Below are 26,191 nucleotides of genomic sequence, written 5' to 3'. Positions count from 1 at the left end.
GCCAACATTTCCTACTGTAGTCAAACTAGAGACATGGTGCCAATCAAATGAATGTGACACTGCATCTTGTTTACTGCCTTTCAGATTTCTTTACTATGTTACTGTTCATAGCCCTTTGCCCATTTTTGTATCAGTTTTTTTCCTGTTTGTAGGTGACCTTTACATATTTTATATTAATCATTTGTTTTAGTTGTGCTGAAATCTGTGGTTTCTCTTCCAACCAATGTATAATATATCAACTATTAATTACACTATTAATGTAGTCCAACTTACTAATATTTGCCTTATGGTTTGTCATTTTTGTTTCACAGCTACTTCCTCAGAGTCATAAAGAGAATGTTCACTTTTTTAAAAGGAAAACAGTGTCACTATCCTTCAAATTTAAATAATTACTCATTTATGTTCGGTAGAAGCAATACATTTCTATGAGTCAAAACTCAATACAACCCTGGCCGATGTGGCTCTGCTGGTTGGAGCATTGCCCTGTGCACCAGAAGGTCACAGGTTAGATTCCCAGTCAGGGCGCATACCCAGGTTGCACATTCCATCCCCGGTTGAAGTGGGTGCAGGAGACAACTAATCAATATTTCTATGTCTTCCTTCCTCTCTCACTAAAAAATCAACAAAATAAAAACAGAAAACTTGCACGCACACAAAAAATCAACAAAATAAAAACAGAAAACTTGCACGCACACAAAAATATTCATACAAAGTAAAAAATCTCCCTTATACCCAATCACCCAGCCACTCAGGTTCCAACCATTGGGATGGGAGACAACCACTATGACAGAAGTCATTTTACTGTTTACAAGTTATATTTTTTTCTAAAAACCTCAGTAATGCTTTTCATAGGTAGTTTTTTAATCACCTGGGATTTACTTTGACATATGACAGGAAATCATGATAAAACTTTCCCCCATCAGTTTAATTACCCAGCACCATTTCCTGGCTGTTTCTATCTTCAACCTCTGTCCCATCAAGTTGAAATATGCCCTGATCTGTTACTGGATTCACACTTTGTTCCACCAGTATATTTATCTATGCCCTGCATCATCACACATTCTTGACCTATGCATTCCCTTTAAAAAATTCTACTATGATTTTTATTTGAATCACACTGAATTTACAGATGAACGTAAGGAGAACTAACCCTGCACACTATGGGAGCTTCTCGTAAATGAATATAGTATGATGAAGCTCTACATTCTTTTAAATTTGCGAGTAGCTTTTTAAGGTCTTCCCTATAATTCTTACCCATCTTTTTTGTTGTAATTAAAATTATTGTTTTTTTTTAATGTACTAAAAAATATATCTTTTGTAAATTACTTTTTCTACTTCTAGCCATAGACAATCAGCAAAGTTATTCATTCTTGCACTCATTTATCCAGATACTATGCTAAACTATTGTCAAATATGGGAGTTTGTAGATTTTCTTTGTTTAAAAAATAATCACCTATGAAAAAAGAAAATGTTGTTTCTAAGCCATAGTCTCCCTCGTCTTTTTTCTTGTCTGAGAGAACTCTGCAGCAGTGTTGACAGGGTGGGAGAGGGGGCTTCCTGGTCTCATCCCTGAGTTTGCCACTTCCTAACGTTTCACTATTAGACAACAGCTTTTTGGTAGAAGCGTCTTCTCAGGTTGAGCTATCTTACATTCCTAGTTATCTTTTCTTTAACAACTGGATACTAAATTTTAGCAAATGCTTTCTCTTTATCACTTGACATTTTCTCTAATATGAAATGGATTGCATTACAGTAATATATATTATGTTCACTCAAAAACTGTTCTTATACTATAAACCCTTCTTGATGGTGAGCCCTTTTTAATATATCACTAGACTTGTTTTGCTCACATTCTTATATGGGATTTCCATGTGTTTCCTTTAAGTGAAGAGACTTAGAGGTCATTCTCAGACTGTTCTTATATAGTCTTGGTAGCAAGGTCACTTGAGTCTCATAAAATGAGCTAAAGATCATCCCTTTCACTCTGTTCTTGGTAGATTTAGAAGAACTTGCCTGTAAAACTGTCAGATCTCTGGTGTTTCCACATCTGTTTTGGAGGGTAGGGGGAGTTAGAGCTCATTTTTAACTGGTTCCATTTTTTTCTAGTTTCGAGATATAATTGACATAGATCACTGTATAAGTTTAAGGTGTACAGCATGATGATATGATTTACATATACCATGAAATGACTGACATACCACAATAGGTTTAGTTAATAATCATCATCGCATATAGATACAAAAACAAAAAAGAGGAAAAATTTTTTTCTTGTGATGAGAACTCAGGGTTTACTCTCTTAACTTTCATATGTAACATGCAGCAGTCATCATGTCATTGATTGTACTTTACATCTCTAGTACTTATTTACCTTACAACTGGAAGTTTGTACCTTTTCACCACCTTCTTCCAATTCCCCTTCCTCCTCCCTTCTGCCTATGGTAACCACAAATCTAATCACTTTTTCTATGAGATGAGATTTTTTGGTTAAGATTTGGAGATCATTTCATGTTGTCACAAAAAGCAGAAGTTCTTCCTGGTTATAACTGAACTAGAGGCTCGATGCATGAATTCATGCACAGGGGGAGCGGCGGATCCTCAGCCTGGCCTGCACCCTCTTGCAATCCGGGACCCATTTGGAGATGTCCAAATGTTAGTTTAGGCCCAATCCCCACCTGGCTTACGGAATTGGGCCTAAACCGGCAGTCGGACATCCCCCGAGGGATGTAGCAGTGCGCCAAGGGAGGAGCGGCAGGCAGCTAGGGAGGAGCCCGAGCCAGGGCTGGGCACTGTGCCACTCGCGCTCATCCCAGCCTGTTGCACCTGCCGCTGCTCGGTAGCACTGGCGGAGTCAGGAGAGGCTCCCACCACCACAGCAGCTGCGCTCACCAGCCGTGAGCCCTGCTTCTGGCTGAGTGGCACACCCCCTTGTGGGAGCACAGTGACCACCATGAGGCAGCTCCTGCATTGAGCATCTGCCCCCTGGTGGTCAGTGTGCATTATAGTGGCTGGTCGACAAGTTGTTCAGTCACTTAGGCTTTTATATATATAGACTAGAGGCCCAGTGCATGAAATTCGTGCACGGAGGGGGGTTGTCCCTCAGCCCAGCCTGTATCCTCTCCAATCTGGGACCCCTCAAGGGATGTCCGACTGCCCATTTAGGCCCGATCCCACCAGGATCGGGCCTAAACGGGCAGTCGGACATCCCTCTCACAATCCAGGACTGCTGGCTCCCAACTGCTTGCCTGCCTGCCTTCCTGATTGCCCCTAACCACTTCTGCCTGCCAGCCTGATCACCCCTAACCACTCTGCTGCCAGCCTGTTTGCCCCCAACTTCCCTCCTCTGCCGGCCTGGTCACCCCTAACTGCCCTCTCCTGCAGGGTTGATCACCTCCAACTGCCCTCCCTTGCAGGTCTGGTCCTACTCAACTGCCCTCCCTTGCAGGCCGGGTGCCTCCCAACTGCCCTCTCCTGCTGGCCATCTTGTGGTGGCCATCTTGTGTCCACATGGGGGCAGGATCTTTACCACATGGGGGCAGTTATATTGTGTGTTGCAGTGATGATCAATCTGTATATTACTCTTTTATATCCACATGGGGGCAGGATCTTTACCACATGGGGGCAGTTATATTGCGTGTTGCAGTGATGATCAATCTGTATATTACTCTTTTATTAGATAGGATAGAGGCCTGGTACAGGGGTGGGGGCCAGCTGGTTTGCCCTTAAGGGTGTCCCGGATCAGGTGGGGGTTCCCTTGGGGCTTGGGCGGTCTGAGCGAGGGGCCTGTGATGGTTTGCAGGCCGGCCACACCCCCTGGGAACCCGGGCGGAGGCCCTGGTATCTGGAATTTATTTTCCTTCTACAATTGAAACTTTGTAGCCTGGAGCGGAGCCAAGCCTGGGGCTCCCTCCGAGGCCGGCAGCCATTTCTGTTGGGGTTATAATTGAAACTTTGTTGCCTTAAGCGGGTGGGCCCTGCCAGGGTGTACGGAAAGCTTTGCTTCCCCTGTTGCCAGCGGCAACCCTGGCCTGCTCTCTCAAGCTCCATTCTGCCGCCATTTGTTTGAATTTGTTTACCTTCTATAATTGAAACTTTGTAGCTTGAGTGGAGGCTTAGGCCTGGCAAGGGCAGGTGGAAAGCTTGGCTTCCTCTGTTACCTAGGAAACCTTGCTCTCTGTGGCTATAGCCATCTTGGTTTGGGTTAATTTGCATGCTCGCTCTGATTGGATGGTGGGCGTGGCTTGTGGGTGTGTCGGAGGTATGGTCAATTTGCATATTTGTCTATTATTATGTAGGACTAGAGGCCAGGTGCACGAAATTCATGCACTGGGGTGTGTGTCCCTCAGCCCAGCCTACACCCTCTCCAATCTGGGACCCCTCGAGGGATGTCCGACTGCACTTTTAGGTCCGGTAAGATCGGGCCTAAATGTGCAGTCGGACATCCCTCTCACAATCCAGGACTGCTGGCTTCCAACTGCTCGCCTGCCTACCTTCCTGATTGCCCCTAACCACTTCTGCCTGCCAGCCTGATCACCCCCTAACCACTCCCCTGCCAGCCTGATTGGTACCTAACTGCTCCCCTGCCAGCCCAATTGCCCCTAACTGCCCTCCCCTGCCAGCCCGATTGCCCCTAACTGCCCTCCCCTGCCAGCCTCATTGCCCCTAACTGCTTTCCCTGCTGGTCTGGTACCCCCCCCCGGGCAACTGCCCTCCCCTGCAGGCCTGCGTCCCCCCAACTGCCCTCCCCTGCAGGCCTGGTCCCCCCCCAACTGCTCTCCCCTGCAGGCCTGGGTCCCCCCCAACTGCCCTTCCCTGCAGGCTTGATCACCCCCAACTGCCCTCCCCTGCTGGCCATCTTGTGGCAGCCATCTTGTGTCCACATGGGGGCAGCCATTTTGTTTGGGAGTCTCAGTCAATTGGCATATTGCTTTTATTAGCTAGGATAGAGGCCTGGTGCACGGGTGGGGGCCAGATGGTTTGCCCTGAAGGGTGTCCCGGATCAGGGTGGGGGTTCCCTTGGGGCGTGGGGCGGCTTTGGCGAGGGGCCACCTGGATGAGGGGCCTTTGGTGGTTTGCAGGCCAGCCACGCCCCCCGGCGACCCAAGCATAGGCTGGAAGCAGGTATCTGGGATTTATTTATCTTCTATAATTGAAACTTTGTAGCCTTGAGCAGAGGCCAGGGCAGGCCAGGGCGGGGGAAGCTTGGCTTTCTCCATCACCGGGGGCAACCCAAGCCTCCTGCTTGCTCCAGTTCTGTGGCCGCCGCCATCTTGGTTGGGTTAATTTGCATACTTGCTCCTGATTGGCTGGTGGGTGTGACTTGTGGGTGTAGCGGAGGTACAGTCAATTTGCATGTTTCTCTTTTATTAGATAGGATGGCATTCCAGTGTGTGTGTGTGTGTGTGTGTGTGTGTGTGTGTCCCACAGCTTCTTTATCCATTCATCTGTTAATGGACACTAAGGTTGTTTTCGTGTCTTGGCTATTATAAATTGCTGATTCAATATCAATGACAACTCCTAAACCAGCTTTTGGGTTTGTGATCCAAGCTATATAATTCTCATTATTCCTTCCTCCAGCTTCTACTAGTTTATTTTGTTCGAACTTCTTGATATTACATTTATTAATTTTTAGGCCTATTTGTTCTGTAGCAAATCTTTAAGGCAATAAATTTCCCTTTAAGTACTATTGTAGCTTCACCCTAACAAGCTCCAACACACAGTATTTTCATTATTGTTCAGTAGTTAAGTATTTTCTAATTCCCATATGATCTTTTAGGTTTGTGTGGTGGTAGTGTCATTAACTTTCTGAGAATGTGAAGGTTGAACTATCATAGGTAATTCCTCATTTAACCGCACTGTCATCAGAGAATTTGTTCTGTATGATCCATAAAAATAATTTTTTATGTGACCCAGGATGGACACACACACACACATGTGCATGCATATGTATATATATATATAAACACATAAATAAAACTTTCATGAAACAATAACTCAGTATTAGTATGTGGGATACAATGGTATTTTCTGCCATCAAAAATCTTTTAAAGGTTTTTCACAACCAACTAAATAGTCTTTGAAACTCAATAGTTTGAAAAACACCGATTTGGAGTATGATATTTGATAAGTTTTGCTAGATTGTGATCAATTTTTATAAAGATGTGTGTACTCTATGGAGTAAAGGGTTCCACTGTATCCTTAGTTTAAGCTTAATAATCTTTTACAGAACCTGTTTAATCTAATAGTTATTGACAGCTTTAAAAATCCCCTACCATGAACATGGACTTACCAATTTCTCCTGGGAATCTATCAATTTGTGCTTTATTTGGAGGGCATTGAATTAGGTGAAGATGAGATCAGAATTGTTACATCTTCCTGATAAAGTAGCTGCTATTTTCCCCTTATTATATAGTGATGGTCTTTATCCCTACAATGAATTTTTTCCCCATTTAAAGTCTAGGATGTCTGATTATCTTAAAAGTTATACCCACTTTTGGGGGGTTAATATGGACCTGGAATCATTTTTTTATTTTTTACTTTCAAATCTTTCCGTTTTCATATATTTTAAGTAGAACTCTTAAAAGTAGCATATAGTGCCTGGCCGGTACGGCTCAGTGGTAGAGCATCAACCTGTGAATGAGGAGGTCACAGTTTCAGTCCCTGTCAGGGCACATGCCCGGGTTGTGGGCTGGATCCCCAGTAGGGGACATGTAAGAGGCAGCCGATCAATGATTCTCTCTCATCATTAATGTTCCCTTCTCTCTCCCTCTTCCTTCCTCTCTTAAATCAATAAAAATATATTTCATTTTTTAAATATCATATTGCCTAAATTTTAAGACTAGTGTGTCAAATTGTCTTTTTAAGTAGTACATGTAGTTCATCAATATCTACTATGCTTTCCTATATAACTGGACTTATTTATACCCTTATTTTGCGATTCCTATTCACAATACTTTCTTTTCTTTGCTTATTCTCCCTTTTTTGCATTCTATTGGACTATTTAAGTCATACCTCTTTTCTGCTATGGTGTACAAAGTTATACATTCCCTTTCTATTTTTTAATGACTATTAAAATTATAATTTATATGATTTTTACCCATGCATTTTCCTAACAATCATATCTGACATTTCACCAATGCCTCTAGTCACTTCCCCAATAGACCTGTAGAAGGCCTGAAGTCTGGTACCTTTTCATCTCATGTGAGCCGCTTTTCTGCCATGGTACACCATAGCTTATGTTTATATTACCCAAATGATTACCAATTTATTTGCTCATCAATGCTTCTTGCATCTCACTCCCTTCTTTTTGGGTCCACCCAAAGTATATCCTTGACCAGTTCTTTCAGCAAAGATCTCTTGATGAACTTTCTCAGTCCTATAGCCCTGAAGAAACTGAATGGATTAACTGAGTATAGCATTCCAAGCTGCTAGTTATTTTCTCTCACTGCTTTGAAGACATATTTTGTCCTCTGTTTTGGAGGTGGGGAGTGGGAGGGTGGGGGGTGAAAGGTAGCTATTATTGAGAAGCAGGCTGTCAGTCAATATGTCATTTCTTTATAATACCTTTCTAAAAATCTCTCACTACTATTAAGATCCATGTTTAGGGTTCTAAGGATTTAAGCAAAATAATTTTCGATGTATTTTTATTTATCTTACTTGGGCTTGTTGTGCTTTCTGAGTTTGAGGAGTCATATTTTTCATCAATTCTGAAAAAATTTTAACCACTTAGTTATTTGAAAAATTTATTGTCTCTGTTTCTTTGTGATAGAACTAATTAGACCTCAATCTCTCTGTGCTATACCATCTGGGAAAACTCCTCAGACATTTGTTCCATTTCGCCAATTGTCTCTTCAGCTGAATCTAACCAGCTGTATAATTAGTCCTTTAACTTATTCTATTTGTTTTTTTACGTCATCTTGTTTTTCCCCCTAGTATTATTTTTCCCATTAATGTTTTTCATTACCTACTTTTATGCCTTTAATAATGATTTTGTATCATATCTTTAGTGGGATTTAATAGTGGCAATCCTGTCAGGGCTCAGTTGTGGAGCTGTTTCTGCAGAGCTGTTCTATCTTTGCTTCAAACCAGGGTCTAGACTACTTTTTTACAACCAGCATGGACCTCCTGTTAATATTCTCAGGAGACTTTGTCTCCCCAGCCTTGGGACAAAACAGTTAAGCTCCACAGGTTACCACCCCTTGCCACTAATCGGTTCTGTCATTGAGGGTGTGGACCTTCAAGGGTGCAGGCTTTACTTGGATGTATGAAGAGAGACTCAAGTCCCACTCTCCACCTTAGACAAACCCCTGTCACCACCTGGACATTAAAGTCAAAGGCCTAAGACCCAAGAAAACTCTGGCTGACAACACCTTACCCATACCCCAGGGTTAATTTACTCCTGGGTCCCAGTCACTCCCCTCACCCTTGGTTGATGGCCTCTGACAATCTCTTTTACTACCTTATAAGCTCAGCTATGTTTTTAAAAGCATGTTTATTCACTTTAACATTTCTAAATAGAGAAGGTAAATTTAAGATCTGATTTAAAATTTTAAGCATAATCTCTTATTTTTTTTTAACCCAAAGAAACTGAAATACTGTAACTAAAAGATGTGATCTGAAATAATTTATTTCATGCTTTAATAGGATGGAAATAGCTTTCTACTTTAAAGAAACAATGCTACTCGTTTTAAAGAAAGGCTTAAACACTAAAAATAGAAATGTATTCTATTATAAGCCTTTGCTTATTCATCGGCCATTTCAGATTCAATTTCTATGCCTAAGGAAAAAAAAATAAAGAATTGACATGTTTTTTGTATTTATCCACAATAACAGTCTTTGGAAAAGTAGGTACTTAAATAGGCCTAAATCTGAGAGCTTATAAGAAAGAAGCTTACAGGCTTCACCTCATTTATGAAGACAACATACCTACCAGTTAGAAATCAAGAATCCTGACTTCTCAAAATGGACTTGAACAGTTAAGATGTGCTAGCCCACAACAGAATTCCTACTGCAGTAGACATTAGGCTCCCAGAAAGAAGAGATCAGTCTCTTCTGTACTGTATCCACCAAGCAAACCTCAGCACATCAACTGAATGAAGGCTCTACTAAATGACATCAGGATAGGAGTCACTCATTTATCCTATATAATAAAAGGCTAATATGCAAATCGACCGAACAGTGGAACGACCGGTTGCTATGACGCACACTGACCACCAGGGGGGAAGACACTCAACGCAGGAGCTGCCCCCTGGTGGTCAATGCGCTCCCATAGGGGGAGCGCTGCTCAGCCAGAAGCCAGACTCACGGCTGGCTAATGCAGCGGCGGTGGCGGGGAGCGGGCCGAAACTGTCAGCTGGACATCCCCCAAGGGCTCCCGGACTGCAAGAGGGCACAGGCCAGGCTGAGGAACCTCCCCCCCACCCCCAGTGCATGAATTGCATGCACCAGGCCTCTAGTATGGTTATAAGTACCAGATCCAGAAAAACACAAGTATCCTGGTAAAGGAAAATAATGCACTGCAGTGACTTACATGCTTTTAGAAAGTTATTTCTTGGTTCTTCATAGTTCCTACACTATTGCCAATGGTTTCTCTTTATAAGTTTCATTTTCTGTTGTTGCCGGTATATAGAAATGTAACTAATTTTCCCCCAAGCAACCTTGCCTAATTCTAGTAACATATCTGTAGATTAAATCTTCATATCTTCTGCTTCACTTTTCCTGAACTTTGCACAGGATAGGACCTCCCACACAGTGCTAGAGAGAAGGAATAACAGCAGGTATCCTGTTTTTTCTTATCTCAAAGGGATATTTAGGTGTCTTGCTATTTAGTATGATGTTTGCTAGAGGCTTTTTGTAGAGATCTTTTTTATTAGGTTCTTGGTTCTCTTCTTGGCTCAGTGTTGATAAACAGTATTTCCCTAGAAATTTATTTATGTTGTCAGGGAGATAAGAAAGAAGCGTTCTCTGCACAGCACCCCCTCCTCTGGATCTTTCAGATGTTTTTAATGAACACAAATAACACTGGTTTATTTTTACTTAGCATAAGTTGTTCATAATAATTACACACTTTTCCAATGTTAACCACATCTGTAGTAAAGTCCCATTTTACATTTTTTATATTAATTATTTATGCCCCTTTTTTGGTCAATTTTGCTTGATATATGACATTATTCATCTTTTGAAAGAATGACGTTTTTACTTTGTTGAACTTCTCTACTGTATGTTTGTTTCCTGTTTCATTAATTTCTTCATATTGTTACTTCCCTTTGATTGCTTTAACTTTATTTTATCTCTTGTAATTTCTGGAAAGAGATGCTTATTATTTAGCTCAATTATTTTTCTTTTCTTTTTTTAATGTATGTACTTAAAGTTATACACTTTTCTGTAAATAATACTTTAGCTATATCCTATAAGTTTTGATATGTAGTATTTATTATCATTCACTTCAAAACATTTCTATTTTTGGGGGCCTACAGTAAATACTAGAAGCAGATTTTTATTTTAAAAAAAATACATATATTTTTTATTGATTTCAGAGAGAAAGGGAAGAAAGCGAGATATAGAAACATCAATGACTACTAGCCCTGCGCATGAATTCGTGCACCAGTAGCTTGCCAGTAGCTCGCCGCAGCCCACTTGTAGCTTACTGCCCCACCCTCCTGCTGATCCGTGATCCGGTTGTTACACAGTTGGTCATTACGCTTCAAGGCATAACGACCATTTGCATATTACATCTTTATTATATAGGATAGAGAATCATTAATTGTCTGCCTCCTGCATGACCTTCATTGGTAATCGAACTGTAACCTCTTGGTTCATAGATCAATGCTCAACCACTGAGCCACGCCAGTTGAGCTAGAAGCAGATTTTTAAAAAATTTCCAAATACACAGATTTTTTTATTTATCTTTTCATTCATATTTCTAATTTAACTGAATTGTACTACCTGCTTTAGATAAGTTCAATCCTTTGACATTTATTGAGACTTACTTTAAAGTCCTGGATGTGGCCAATCTTTCAAAAATTTTGAAGTCAAATATGTATTAGCTGACTGCAGTGTTTTATTTATAACAGTCATACATAGACCACATTCATAATTTTGTTCAAAGTTCTAATCCTTATTTATTTATGTGTCTGCTTAGCTGTCAATTACTAAGAGGATGTGCTAAAATTCTCTATTATGTTTATAGATTTGGCTATTTCTTGTAGTCCTGTCAATTTTTGCTTTGTATTTTTTGTGATTATGTTAATAAGATGCAAAGTTAAAAATGCTGTATCTTTAAGCAGAATTGAACTTTTATAACAATGAAGTGACCTTTTCTCTAACTTTTTTGTGTTAGTCTATTTAAAATCTGATATATCTTTGTTTTAACTAGAGTGTTTAGTAAACTTACATTTAACATGATTGCTAATATATTTTGACTTTTACTATATCATCTTATTTTGTGCTATTCCCCCACTGTCCTGGCATTTTTTTTCATCTCCTTTTTTATCTCTTTTTATTTTATTGTTTTTAAATCATTCAATTTCCTCCCTCTACTATCACAGAATATGCTGTTTCTATTCCTTAGGAATAACCTTTAAAAAATAACATGCAGAGTTCACCAAGTTAAACAAAACTTTACCCCTCTGCACTAATTCAATGTTATTGTTTATACACATTTAATCTTACCTGTTTTTCAGCCTCCTCCTCATTGCCAACATTATTAGTCTTTTACATTTGCTTGGAATTGCCCAAATAAAAGTATTTGCCACATTCTTTATTTTTCATTGCTTTTACATCTCACTCTTCCCATTTAGCATTACTTTCCTTCCAGGAACATCCATGAGAATTTTATTTAGGAAAAACTGTCTTGCTTTTTGTCTTAAAAGTAACCTTCATTTCATCCTCTCTTGATTTTTCTCCTTTGGTTGATGTATCAATCACTACACTGTCTATATGTGGGTTTTGTTTTTTCTTTTGGGGGATGGGTGTCTCATATGTTCTATAAAACTTTTAATCATTATCTCATCATATTCTGACTGTGTCCCATAATCTCTCTTCCTTCCTGGAACCCCAATTAAACACACTTTTCAGACTATCCTCCCTGATTCTATAGGGCCTACAAATTATTCATCTATTGGATTTTCTGAAATGAAATCTGTGTATTTTCTTCTGCTCTAACTTCTACTTCATTTATTCTCTTTAATCTGTGAGTCTATAATTACAATTATTAAGTTGCTCATGTCTAGAAGTTAGTTGTACCCTGATCCCTTTTTCAAACTTGCAAGGTCATTTGATAGTTACTTTCCCCTGTAGGGATTTTCAAGCTTGTCTATAAAGTTAAGAATAGTGAGAAGTGTTCTTTAAAATTGGTTTAAAACTACCTCGTGCTCTCACAGATTTCTTTCTGTTGGTCCTCATTCACGGTGCTCTGCACTATTTGTGTTAAGTTATTCTTAACTAGAGTATCCTCATTTTCCTTTATAAATCACTAGAGGCCTGGTGCACAAAATTCGTACATGGGTAGGGCCAGCGATCAGGGCCAATCGGGGCCTTCCAGCTGCCAACCGGGGCCTTCCTTCCCCAGCTGCTGGCTGCTGGCTTGCTGGTTGGGGCCTTCCTTCATTCTGCGCCGCCCCCTGGTGGTCAGCGTACATCACAGTGAGCAAGCTCCTGGTCAAACTCCCAAGGGGACAATTTGCATATTAGGCTTTTATATACATAGATACCTGGGAATTCACTGAGCCTAGAAAAAAGGTATAGTCCTTCAAAGATCTGTGTGTTGGTGGACTGGCCCAGGAGTGCTATCTGTCCAAGTAAACTCTAAAATAAAGAATTTAAAAATTGGCTGAGAATTTCTTACCACTTAGGGTCATGGGATCTGCATGAGGGGAAACTTGTGAGTTCAACTTCGCAGCAGGTGAATGGGCCTACTCCTGACTTGCCTTCACCTTGAACACATGGGAGCCCTCTGTGGTTCCAACTCTAAAAGTGAGGGTCTTCCATCATACTGCCCCCTCCCCTGTGCCCAGAGACACCATCAAAACTCAGTTTGCCCAGTGTTTTCAGGGTTGTGCATACTATCCAGGATTACTCCACTTTTACTGAAATTTCAGCCTCCTCACTATTTTCCTCAATATGTTCCAAGTCATTCAATGCTTTCAGAAGATGTCTGTATCTGTTATGTAGTACTTGCCCCACCCAACCCGTCAGTTTACCCAGTCAACCCTATCACCAGAAATACAGTGCCCCTTTCCTTCTTTACGCTGACATTTGGATTTTCCAAAGCAAATCCCAGCCAATCAACTTTTAAAAGAAAAAGGAAATCATCCCTGCTACATGACAGATGTGACTGTGCTAGGGAGCCTTCCAAAGCCAAACCTGAATATACAACAATCCAGGAGGAGTGGAGCCTACAGTGTCCTATAACATCAACCCTGGGCTCTGCACAAGGATTCCAGGAACAGGAGGTGTGCAGATTTTCAGGTTAGAAACTGTGGGCCAGAACTGAATGACCTCTAGTATCCAACTAATGGCTCCTTTGTTTTTAAGAAATTCACTTAATATTCCAGTAATTACATTAACCTGGGTGGGGAGGAGCATGTGAAGAACAACTCAAATCTCCAGACCAGAGCACAGCTGAGCTCCTTCTCCCTTATTTAACTACAGCAAGAGAAACTGCCTTTTCTGCTCAGATTTGTGATTAAGAGGCAGCATTAGCTCAGAGGCAATAAAATCTGACCCTCTTTCACAAGCCCTCTGCAAAGGCCCATCTTTGATTAAGGAATTCTGCAGTCAAACCTTCCTCTCTCTCTGACAAGGAGAACTACGGCATGAGAATTATTTCTTATTAACAGCAATGGTAAATTAAACTTCATTTTGACTCATTTTTAAAGTCAGCTACTGTATAATATATTCCAAGCTCTCATATATTGCTGGTGGGAGTATAAACTAGTACCAGCACTTTGGGAAAAAGTCTAGCACTCCCTTCTAAAGCTAAGCATATGTCTCCTTGTGGTCCCAAAATCCCACTCTTAGGAAGAGATCCAATGGAAATGTAGACAAGTAGTCACCAAAGTCAGGGGCAAGACTTTGTATTCTGTAATGTAATTTACAAGTCCCAAATTAGAAACTATCCAAGTATTCATCCATAGTGAAATGGATAACCTGTGATGCATTCACATGATGGAGTACTACACAACAAAAATGAACTAGCCGCCCCAGATGGTTTGGCTCAGTGGATAGAGCCTGCAGACCAAATGGTCCCAGGGTTCGATTTAGATCAAAGGCACATACCTTGGTTACAGGCTCCTCCCCAGCCCCGGCCCTGGTCAGGGCTCTTGAAGGGGGCAACCAATCTATGTGTTTCTCTCACATCGATGTTTCTCTCTGTCTTTCCCTCACTCTTCCACTCTTCCTAAAAATCAATGGAAAAATATCCTCGGGTGAGGATTAACAAAAAATAAAAAACGAATGAACTAGCCCAAGAGCATAGATGAACTTCACACATAACCAATGAAAGACCCAAAGAGCATATGCCATATGATTCCATTTACATCAAGTTTAAACACAGGCTGAATGAATCTGTGTGCTAGATAGAAATCAGGACAGCAGATATCCTGGGGGTTGGGCAGCACCTAAAGTGGGCACAAGAGGAGCTGTGGAAGGGGGCAGCATGGGGTGTGAACATCCTGATCTGCTAGTTAAACAGGGTGTTTAGCTTGTGAAAGAAAGTTTATACAGGATGGGCAAAAGCAGGTTTACAGTAGTGGGTATGTGAAACAGAGTTTATTCTTGTATTATATGGTTGTCCATACAAACAACTGTAAACTTATGTTTGCACACCCTGTATTGTTTTACTAAAGTAAAAACGCAGACTATGACTGCATTTTTACTTTAGTAAAAATAAAAATAGTACACATATGCCAACTCTGGTAGGAAAATGATCATGTGAATCTTGAAGGAGGGGCATCATTAATGACTGGAGAATCTGTTGCAGCACTTTTTTTTTAAATATTTTATTGATTTTTTTTACAGAGAGGAAGGGAGAGGGATAGAGAGTTAGAAACATGGATGAGAGAGAAACATCAATCAGCTGCCTCTTGCACGCCCCCTAATGGGGATGTGCCCGCAACCAAGGTACATGCCCTTGACCAGAACCGAACCTGGGACCCTTCAGTCTGCAGGCCGACACTCTATCCACTGAGCCAAACCAGTTAGGGCTGTTGCAGCCACTTTTAATCCTGCCACCTCCCTGACCTCACCTGTGCACACACACATACACGATTTAGCTAGAACCAAGGTCAAGGTGGGCAGTCACATCCTACTTTAATCTTCCCAAGACCCTCACTGTCCGAGGCCAAGTCCACTGTGCCATCCTTCTCACCACTTTTAAAAATCAAACTGTTCAGAGTAAGGCTCAGGATCTTCCAACTTAAGAGGAAAGCGACATAACACAGAAAAGAGTGGCTGGGCTTCAGAGTCGTAGCTGAAATTGACTTTTTCAATGTCCCTTGGCACATCACAAATGAGACTTTTCATTCAGGGTGTCAATTCATTTATTCTTCAGCACCGACTCCTTCTTTCCCTCTATCACCATGATTACTACTAAATTCCAAAAATTAAGATTCTTTCTAATTACCACAAATATCTAGAACTCACAAAGAAATGAAAATGTATTCAACAGAAATAAAGCTACATCTAATTCCTATTCAGGATGAGTCTTAATTGAAGAAAAAATAGTTTTTGATGTACTGAGTTGTGCATTTTAACAACTGAATGAGAAGTTCCAGAAAAACATACCAGTTGGGCTTAAGGCCAGATGAGAGTGTTCCACATAAAACAAGTAGGCCAGATTCTTTGGTCAGAAAGAGCTAAGAATCTATTATCTGTTTTTCATTTCTTTGCCTAAAAGCAAAAGTAGGAAGAAAGGCAGAGACATGGATGGGGGCTAGGCCTGGAATGGCCTCTTGCCAGATCAGTTGCCCCCAAAATTTTCCTCTAGTTCCTTGGCTTCCACTGGCAAGTTCTCCCAGAGGAAAGAAAACCACCACTTGGGGAGGCAGAAGGTTAATCTTAGCAACATCTCCTACTCCTTAGTCTGACTAAAAGAAGAGAGACTGGAATCCCAGCTACAAGGAATGAATTTTCCCTCCTACCACTATGGAACACTCATGCCACAAAACACAAAGTCCACCTGCAAGCCCCACCTAATGCTCATCAGCTAATTCTCAGAGAACTGGTGTGAATACCTGGTAAGGGCCCAGTCTGCTGAGAGATCCTGGTGTGAATGATGGACTATGTAGAACAGGTAGCACTGAGATCAATACAACCAGCATGGAGGTTTGGGGCCCTAGGTAGAGAGCAAACGCCCAAGCCTCCCCCTAAAGGTCACTTCAAATCCCTGGCCTCTGCTGGCAGAGCAGGACCATCCGTCCACATTTGAGAGCACCCATCCATGGGTATAACTGTTAATTTCCCAACTGTAGCCAGGCTGGAAGGAATTAAAAAATCACCTAGTTTTGGAATATGTTTATACTTGATGCTCTAGGAATCCAGATGACTTCAAGCTAAATAGTAGACTCATAGAACACAAGCAGAAAGTCATCGTTCCATTAGTTCAGCAAGGATGGGCACCTACTGTGTGCCAGTCACTATTCCAAGCATTAGGGATACCTTGGAGAAACAAAACAGACACATCCCTCCATTGGTAGAGCTTATGCTCCAAGGGCAGCATGTCAGGTGGTGATAATGAAGAGAAAACCATGCAGAGAGGTGGGGCAGGGAGCTCGAGTAGGGGTGAGGATTGTCAGGGACTGTCACTTTAAGTAGGGTGGTCAGGGAGGTAACACTTCACAGACCTGAAGAAGGTTGAGGAAGCAAGCCATGTGGCCATCTGGAAAGAAACTCCCCACTGAAAGCAACAGCATGTGCAAAGGCCCTGAGGCAGAAGCATGCCTGAGAAAAAAGAGGGGACCAGTGTGATTGGAGCAGAGGGCAAGGAGATGGTAAGAGCGAGTGGCCAAGGAGAATCTTAAAGAGGAAAGTGACATGATTTTCTCTTGAAACAGACTAGAGTCAGGGAGTGAAAGCAAAAAACAAGTAGACCACTTCAGAGCTAATGAAATAACCCAGGCAAAACAATATTTAGTAAATATTTATCAAATAAAAAAAAAAATAACCCAGGCAACATGAGAGGGATTTGGATCAGGGTGGTGCTAGTGAGAATAGCTGAATTCTGGCTCTGATTTGAAAGTAGAGCTGACAGGATTTGCTATTATACAGGATACAAGTATGAGAAAGCAGAGTTAAGGATAAACCAAGATTGTGGCCTGAAAGATGGAGCCATCTGGCCTAGTTTAATTTTACACGAGGAGGACACCAAAGCCCAGAGAAGAGAAAAGTCACGTCCAAGGTCGAACTACTTATTTCTGGGAATGAAACCCCCAACCAGTGCTTCTCCCACTGCCCAGAGCTACAGCTCAGCAACAGACACTGATGACCACTCAGGTGCCGTCCAACTCCTCTTTGCTCTCTGATGCTGGAGTAGACAGTGGCCTCTCAGGGACAGCCAATACCCACACAAGTCATGTAAATCAGGGTAGGATGTTGGTGAAAGAGATCACAGGTCCTGACCATAGAGGGTGGCCACCGTCCATGGTTGGCATTAAAGGTGGCAGACCTGCTGTGGCCAGAAATTCCCATTTTTTCCAAGAGAGCCCAATAATCTAGATTTTATGAAAAAAAATTCTCCATTTTTAAAAGGTGATTTAATTGTTTAGTAACATGAGGTTGACCAAGAAAATCTCATGTGCAGACCAAGTTCTATATGGTGTCCATACAAGGCACCAGCCTTAAGACAGTCCAAAGCAGATCTTGTTTGCTCATACCTCGATCAGGGTTAGTTTATGGAATTCAAGGTTTGGGCTTAAAATAGTCTTTTATTCCAGCTTTTGAGCCAGCAGATGATTTTCATTATCACTATAAATAGCTCATAACTTCTGGCACAATCTTAGTGGACCTCCTCTCTAACCAAGAAGAGAATAAGTAGCTGCCCATCATTCTGGGTTGTTAACTTTAGTTTTATGTTATTCTACTCCGAGTATCAAGATCAGCCCACTAGTATAATAGAGCCTTGCAAATAATCATTGACCCAGGAAACAACTTATGTCAGCCAAGTATAAAAATGCCAGTATATTGGAACATAAGATTTGGGAACTGGCAGCTGTTCCAGTTTTGCAAACATAATTAAATGTAAAAATGACAACAGTTTCTTTATAAAGTTGTTTCCCATTGCTAGTGGGAGACACGTGTCACTTATAGCACTTGAAGGAAATATACGATATGTCTGGTTTTTCAGACCTGGAGTCAGGTTACCTGTTTCAGGAGACTCATCAGAATTTGCCTCCTACAAAGCACCCAAGTTAATTTTCTATAATGCTAAATGGCCCTCTTGCCCAGGCTCTCTCACTTAGAATTAAATATTGACTTTCTCTACAAACCATATGCTTTTTGCCCAATAACAATTTTTGTGTGTGTTTGGTTTGATCGCTTTGATGCTATTGGTAAGAATCTCTCCAAGGCAGAGCCACTATGGTATCTGTGTTACCCACCTCCTTTTTTTTTCTTGGTATGCAATTTACAACGCACCCTAAGAGTTGGTAATGTTTTCTAAAGGTGATATATCTCATTAGTTTGAAGTGCATGAACTACCACTAGTCAACTTTTTTATTATAGAATGGGCAATTTCATATGGTTCAACGTATAAATATGTCTAAATGTTCCAAGGAACAGAGAGACTTGAATGTTTAGAGAATACTATCTCTAGAACTTCCTGTGATGATGGAAATGATCTAAATCTCCACCGACCAATACTTGAAATGTGAGTAGCATGACTAAGAAATTGAATTTTAAATTTTATTTTTAACTTTAAGTTTAAATACCTCCTTGTGGCTGCCATATTAGACAACACAGTTTTCTAGATGGAAGCTTCTTCAGACAAGAATTAGATATCACAACTTTGTATTTATAGTGTTTGAAGGTCCAGCACACAAGATGCTTGAGAAATGAAATTAAAAGTACCTTCTTGCACTGCCACATTTTCAACTGAGTCCCTACCTTCCTTCCATTAAAGCTTTTAATTTACATCTTCTAGTTCTATGTCCTCCCTTGGGTAGTTACTGTCCCAGCAAGTGTGGAATTATATGGACCTACTAGAGGCCCAGTGCACGAAATTCGTGCACTTGGGAGGGAGGGATGTCCCCTCAGCTCGCAGTCCGGGACCCCTTGCTCCTTACCACTCGGCTCGCTGCTCCTTAGCGCTGCCCCGGAGACAGGAGAGGCTTCCACTACCGCTGCTGAGCTCGCCAGCTGTGAGCCCAGCTTCTGGCTGAGCGGCGCTCCCCCTGTGGGAGCACACTGACCACCAGGGGGCAGCTCCTGTATTAAGCGTCTGCCCCCTGGTGGTCAGTGCGCATCATAGCAACCTGTCGTTCTGCTGTTGGGTCGATTTGCACATTAGGGTTTTATTATATAGGATAGGTTAACATTATGAAGGCTTTGCCCACATCACCCAGCAACTGGGCAATGGGAACTCACTTGACAACCACCTAACAGGCTGAGTTTCCATGATCTCACCCACAGAATAGGGACAACCATACCTACTCTTTAGAATGGGGTTGTTGCAAGACCTAGATATACGTCCAAGTTGTGGAATCTAATTCTAAACTTTTAAAAAATAAACTTGGGCTCATCTTCATTTGTCCAATGAGATAAGAAACAACTAATGAGACTATACTAATAAGTATTGTGGTCTACCTCATTTAGTCAACTTTTATTGTGTTACAGGCCAGACCTTAACCATTGCAGCTCCAGATGTACAGATGAAATAACACAGTCTTGCCTTCACAATTCTGATGGACCATTTTTCCCCCTAAAACAAGATTTTAGCAAAGAAAATTCTGATGTCTCAAAAGAACTCTTGACTCCCTGCCTAAGTGTCCTTCACCTATTAGTATAAGCTTCCAGGAATAAAAGAACAAGTAAGAAGAGTATGAGGTCTTGTCACTTTTAAAAGGTATCCCTGCTATATAATAAACCAATATTCCAATTAAACCACTTGTATTCAACCACTTATATGGTATATAGTGTTATAATTACTGCAGCTTGTTGACTTAGGGTTCATTTCAGCAAAGAACAAAATTGCTCAAATGTGACTCAATGATTTCAGATTTATTTAAAACCCTCCCAACACCAAAAAATAAGACACTAAAGTACCACTCTAACATCTTAATCTCTTTATAGATGTTCAAAGGCCGATTCCCAATTATGAAAGAATTCTGTTATAGCATGTCTTTAGCTCTACCCACTGGACACCCTCTATTTCCAAATCGACACCTTTCCTGTTCTCCTGCACTCTACAGGGCCCAGAAGCTCTGCAAGCCAAGTTCAAATTGTTCCATGTAAAGGGAAACAACCTACTAGGTCTGTCCCCACTTTCTGTTCTTTGCTTAAATAGAGAGGGAAGTGGCATCTCCAGGACCTCAGAGCCGGAAGCTACTCTCTGAAAGGGAAACAGGTTGGCAACCCATAGTCTGGCTGACCTTTGGAAAATTCATAAAGGAACTGAGACATCACCACAGTAAGCAAGCAGCATGATGCAGGATCACCAAGACTTCCCTGGTGTCAGATTAACAGGAAGTTAGTTAAGAGGACTAACACAGAGGGAAAGTGTAAAGCAGGAGTCAGGGTCAGTGGAGAATACATGCTCCCCAAATGCATAGGGACGGGGTAAAACATGCAGCTATTACTCCTGGGCGTGCTGGACAAAGACCCAGGTCTCTGGATCCTCAGCAGCAGTGTTCTTGAAGAGATCTCTAGCCTGGAATGTGAGGCCCAAATTCCAGAAAGTGCCAGCCAGCCACCCTCACCCTAAAGGTTCCAGCACACTGGGCAAACAGTGATGTGGGAGGCTCACAACTCTTCAAAGTTTCATTTTCTTGATGCTTTCTAGTTTCTGCTGACCTCTGACCTGCTTCCTAGTCTCTGCTGACCTCCGACCTCCAGGAGTTATTGCCAAACTGCCTTCTGTTTGCACAAGGTCCCTGTTTTATCCAGCACTTGCCTGGGAGATTGCCCAGCTCCTAATTGTGAGTGTGTTTTACTATCTCCAGGCTAAAGATAAGAAAACCCTAAGCATGGTGGCATAGGGGTGGAATCCAGCCCTGCATTTGCAGCAAATAGGATGGAGCCAGAACGACTCCACTTCCCTCCCAAGCCCCACACGCCCCTAAAAACTCATTCCAACAATAACGGCCAGCACTTGTTGATTACTCCATGCATGTGCTGCACAAATTTTCTCAAGTAGAAACCTCAGCAGCCCTGTTTTTCACACAGGGAAGTGGAACCCGGAGTGAAACAGCTGGGTCGAGGTCACCCTCAACGGTGCAGGGATTTCAGAAGACCCCCTCCCTTAACCATTTCAACATCCCAACCTACCATACATGAACAGTAACCTGGGGAGCCCCAAAGGGAAGCGCGGACCCCAGCCTGCCCTCCCCTGCCCCAGAGAGCAGCCCGGGAGCCTGGCCGGCCGGGGCGGGTGCCAACGTGCTTGGCCGACCGGGCCGGAGGTGCCCGCTTCCGCCAGGGCCTGGCACCGCCAGCCCATTCATCGTGGCACGGGCGGGGCGGGCCAGGCAGGGCCCAAGGTGCCCACGTACCCCCGCCGGGCGCCGGAGCGCTGAGCTCCGCACGGCCCGGCCGGGGGAAAAGGGCGCCCCCAGCCCTGCCGCCAGGGGGAGCAGGGAGCTGCCTCCCTCACTCCGGGAAGTTGCCACGGCGGCCGCCGGAGCGTCCGGACCCCGTTCAGCCCTCGGTCTCCGCACGGCCTCACCCGCAGCCCCGCGTCCCAGGCCCCTCCCGTCCGGGGCCACACGGCCCCTAAAAGCGCCTCCAGGCCGCAGCCCGCAGGCGGGCGCGCTCGGCCCGCGGGCCCCTCATTCAATCCCGCCCTCCTCCCCCCCGGCCGGCCTCCGCAGCCTTCCGCCCGTCCCCCCACCCTCTCCAGTCCGGACTGCAGCCCGGCAACGTCATCCGGCCGCTTCCCGAAACTTAACCCCTTCCTCCTCCAGCTGTGCGCCGCCCCACCCCGCCGACAACTTTCTTCGCCCAACTTCGGAGCGCGCGGGCCGGCCCGACGGCCCGGCGGAGTGGGAGGGGTCGCCACGTCGCACCACGGGGCCGCCGCTGCTCACCCCGACGGCGAGGAGCGTTGAGTCCACACCGTGGGGCGCACTCGGCTGACGCCCCTGCACGGGTTTGGCCCGGCACACGCCCCCGGCGCCGGACCCGACTCCGAGGGTCCTGAGGGGCCGCGGCCGCGGCGACGGCTGCCGGCGCTGCCGGGGGAGGGGCCGCCAAGGAGACGTGTCACTCGCGGCGCAGCCGGCCCTCGCCCCAGCCCCAGCGCCCCGACGGCCCGGCCCACGCGCCGTGGCCGCCGCTGCAGGGCCGGGCCAAGTTTCTTACCTGCAGCCTGAGAAGCGGGAGAGAGAGCGTGAGGGCAGGAGCCGCGTCGCCGCCGCGGAACCGGGAGAGAGAAGCCGGCCGAGCCTCCGCCGAAAAGCCACCCCCGAGCAGCTGCAGACACCGCGACCCCGACGCCGCCCGCCCCGTCCGCCGTCCGCTCCGGCCGCTAGCTGGCTGCGTGCGCGCGTGTGGAGTCGTGGCACTTTCTGCCTCGGAGCTGGCGAACGGCCCCCTCCGCCGGGATCGCCGCCTCCTGCCTTCCCCACCCGCGCCAGCCATTCATCGGGCCGCCTCTCTCCATTGGCCCGCGCCCCGCCACTCCGCCAGGCGCCAGCCAGTCAGAGCGCGGGAGGCCAAGTAGCGGCGGCGGTCATTGGGCAGAGAGGAGGGTCTCCGCCTGGGCCAATGGGAGAGGGGAGGAGCTGCAGGGAACCGGGAGGGCGGAGCCGGGGAGGGGCGGGGCTGCGCGGCGCTCGGCCCCCGCGCGGGGGCGGGACGGGGCCGGCCGCACCGCCAGACGGGGGAGGGGGCGCCGACCGCCCACGCCCACTGTGGGCCTGTGGCGCCGCTCCCTGAGGCTGACTTGAAATGGGCTCTGCCTGGGCGGGCAGTGGGAGGTTCGAATCCCGGTGGCACTGGGCCTGCGCCCCTGAATCCCGACGAACTGAGATGGCAGTGGGTGTTACCCTGCACAACCCACCAACAACCGGGAAAAATGCTCTATTTAAACCCAACTAACTTCCCCCAGAACAGCGCCCCCTCCGGGCCCCTGGTGTGAGGACAGACTCTGCTGGGGATCAATCTAGGGAGGGGCAAGTCCCTATCTATCTTCAAAGAGACTGCAATCAGCACCAAAAATAATTTTCTTGAGTAAATAAGAGGAATCGGGTGGAAAGGCCAGAGGTGCATAAGGAGTGGAGGGGGACGTCATTGCACTCATTTTTAGGGAGGGTACAACTGAGGCATAATCTCATCCAAACCACAGCTGGCAGAGTAATAATTACAGGCCGCCTTTGGCTTTTACTCCTTGAATGGGGAGGGAGAGAGGGTCTGACCCAAGAAAACACCCATTTCCCAGAAAACTGAGCAAATAGTACTTCTTCATTACTTGGCGTTATTTCCCAATGTAAGCCAACACCCTCTCTTAATAACCAAATGAATCTTTTAATTAAGATCATTATAAACCTGGGTTTTAACTATTTTATCAGTTTCTCTTAAACCTAGCTCTTTGAACTTGGTCCAAAGCTAGGGTCTTTGAAATTAAGGTTTCTGAGAGGCCAAAAGGCCTGCAGCAGCCTGATCTGCCCCCAAATGGCCTTCCTGGCCCCCGTGGCTGAGAATCCTGCTCCTAATATCCATTTCTTGGCCAATTTCATTTTGTTACTGGTACTGTACCAGTGGGTATTAGGGAGACGTGGAAAATATAAGCTGTTGAAATAAAGAGGGGCTGGGGTGAAATAAAACCGTTCATTCCTATTTTTAATCTCAATAGTTCCTTGGCATATTAATGATTAATCAACGGGAATTAACCTGGATTAGCTTTCCAGGGGCGAGCTCTGGCTTGAAATAAAAATCAAGAAATCCAGCTTCTAAAAAAAAAAAAGAAAGAAAGGAAAGGAAAGGAAGAAATCCAGCTTCTGGCTGGCACATGCCACCATCTAGTTCTCACTGAGCATGGGTAAACCAGTTAACATCTCTGAAAATGGGTGAACTCCTCTAGGACAATAATTGCCCCCTCTGGGTTTTAGACAGGAAATTCATTCATCTGTGTTTATTGAGTGCCTGCCTATAGGCAAGCAGCCTTGAGTGATACACTGACCCAGTAAAGACCCAACTGTCCTCAGGGCGTTTCTGTGGGCAGAGACCTCCTTTATCTTATTTACTGTTTAGGTTTTCTCAGAGAGAGATTCTGACAGGAGGGTTTGGGTTTAAGTGACTCATTTTGGGGATGATCACAGGAAACAATGGTAGAAAAATGGGATGGGAAGGAAGAAAAGTGGGTTATTTACCTACTCACTCCCAGTCCTTGGTTGAGGGCTTCTTTGGTGGGGGGAGACTTTAACTTGTCCTCATGCACCCTCAGCCAGAGCAAAGTAGCAAGAATCACTTGGCAGAAGGTGAGTGCCTACAGGGCACCGAGGGGGTGGGGGTTAGGAGGGGAGTGGTCACAATAGTGTCTTCTACCCATCTCTGACCCAGTACCAGCACAGAGTAGAGACTCAGTAAATACATGTTCCATTAATATTGTTCAATGAAATATAAGATTACAAACTCCCTAGGAGTAAGGGGTGTTGATATGTTCCAGTATGGAAACCTTTCCTCCCTCCCTGTCCAGTGTTCCTCCACCAGGCTCCATCAGGGGCAGGTCAGTCCCCACCCATCCCCCATCCTCTGACCTGGCCTGGCCACTGCTGTACCCATGAACCACCATTCTTGGCCCTGCTCAGCCTCATCAGCGTATTTCAGCCTTGTTCTCGCCCAAGGTGTATCTAGGAAAAAACAGAACCACCCAGGACTAGATGGAGAGGGTTGCCTGCATGGGAGTGAGTGCCTGCCCCTACTGCTTTGTCTACTATAGACCTGTATCTGCCAAATCACAGTCTTCCACGGCAGGAGAGAAAGCCCATCACAAAGAGCCCTCCAGGCCCATCTGCTCAGTGCCAGGCACCAGGCTAGAGCCTGGGAAACAGATCCCTGCCATTGCCCTGGATGACAGTTCAATGAAATACTGTCATGTGTAAACAGGCCAGAGAGAGAGAAGCCCACAGACAGGGATGGGCAGGGACAGGCAGGGGTGTTAAACCTTCACTGAGGACAGTAGAGGTGTGACAAGAGAAGCTTGAATGGAGTTAGCCAGGTCAAGAAGTGGGTGAAATGCCCACCTGATGCAAGAACAGCCTGGGCAAAGGCCTGGTGATCTCAGCATGATTCACAAGGGGCAACTACAAATTGTGTTTTGCCAAAGCCTGAAGGATGAAGGAGAGGATAAGAGATGAGTCTCCAACAGTGATCATAATGGCATGAGGGAACTTTTGGGGGACGATGTAAATGTTCCATGTCTTGGTGATAGTGATGGTTACATGATCAAATTATACACTCTTAAAAAGAGTGAATTTAGCCCTAGCTGGTTTGGCTCAGTGGATAGAGCATTGGCCTGCGGACTGAAGGGTCCCGGGTTCGATTCCAGACAAGGGCACATGCCTGGGTTCCAGGCTCAATCCCCAGAAGGGGTGTGCAGGAGGCGGCTAATCAATTATTCTCTCTTATCATTGATGTTTCAATCTCTCTCCATCTCCCTCTCTGAAATCAATTATATATATGAGTGAATTTAGTTTGTAAGCAAATTAAAATTCAATCAACCTGATTCAAAGAATATATTGGGTTTTAAAACAAAGCTATTTTATTAGGAAAAACTAAACATATGAGAATAATTACCTAGTAGGTTTCTTTTTATTGTTGTTGTTATTCATCCTCACCCAAGAATATTTTTTCCATTGATTTTTAGAGAGAGTGCAAGGGAGTGAGGGAGTGAGAGAGATAGAAAGAGAGATGAGAGAGGCATCAATGTAAAAGAGAGACATATAGATTGATTGACTCCTGCACCCACACCAACTGGTCAGGGATCGTGCAATCCAGGTACATGCCCTTGACCAGGAATTGAACTCACCCTTCAGTGCTCGGGCCA

General features: G+C 44.4%; 1 protein-coding gene across 3 annotated transcripts in view; it reads right to left on the bottom strand.

The window, feature by feature from the left end:
- Positions 1–22,765, bottom strand: part of RRBP1 (ribosome binding protein 1) — a 76,670-nt gene extending 53,905 nt beyond the window's left edge. For 2 of the 3 annotated variants that reach the window (XM_079783508.1, XM_079783510.1), the window contains exon 1: positions 22,507–22,765. The gene's annotated coding sequence lies outside the window, so the exon portion shown is untranslated. The remainder of the gene's footprint in view (positions 1–22,506) is intronic. The other variant, XM_079783509.1, reaches the window with a different exon arrangement.
- Positions 22,766–26,191: the final 3,426 nt, after the last annotated feature.

The sequence above is a fragment of the Cnephaeus nilssonii genome (genome assembly GCF_951640355.1).
Source record: "Cnephaeus nilssonii genome assembly, chromosome: 11".
Lineage (NCBI taxonomy): Eukaryota > Metazoa > Chordata > Mammalia > Chiroptera > Vespertilionidae > Cnephaeus > Cnephaeus nilssonii.
Note: the sequence above shows the minus strand (reverse complement) of the source record. Positions and strands in the feature narration are given on the sequence as shown.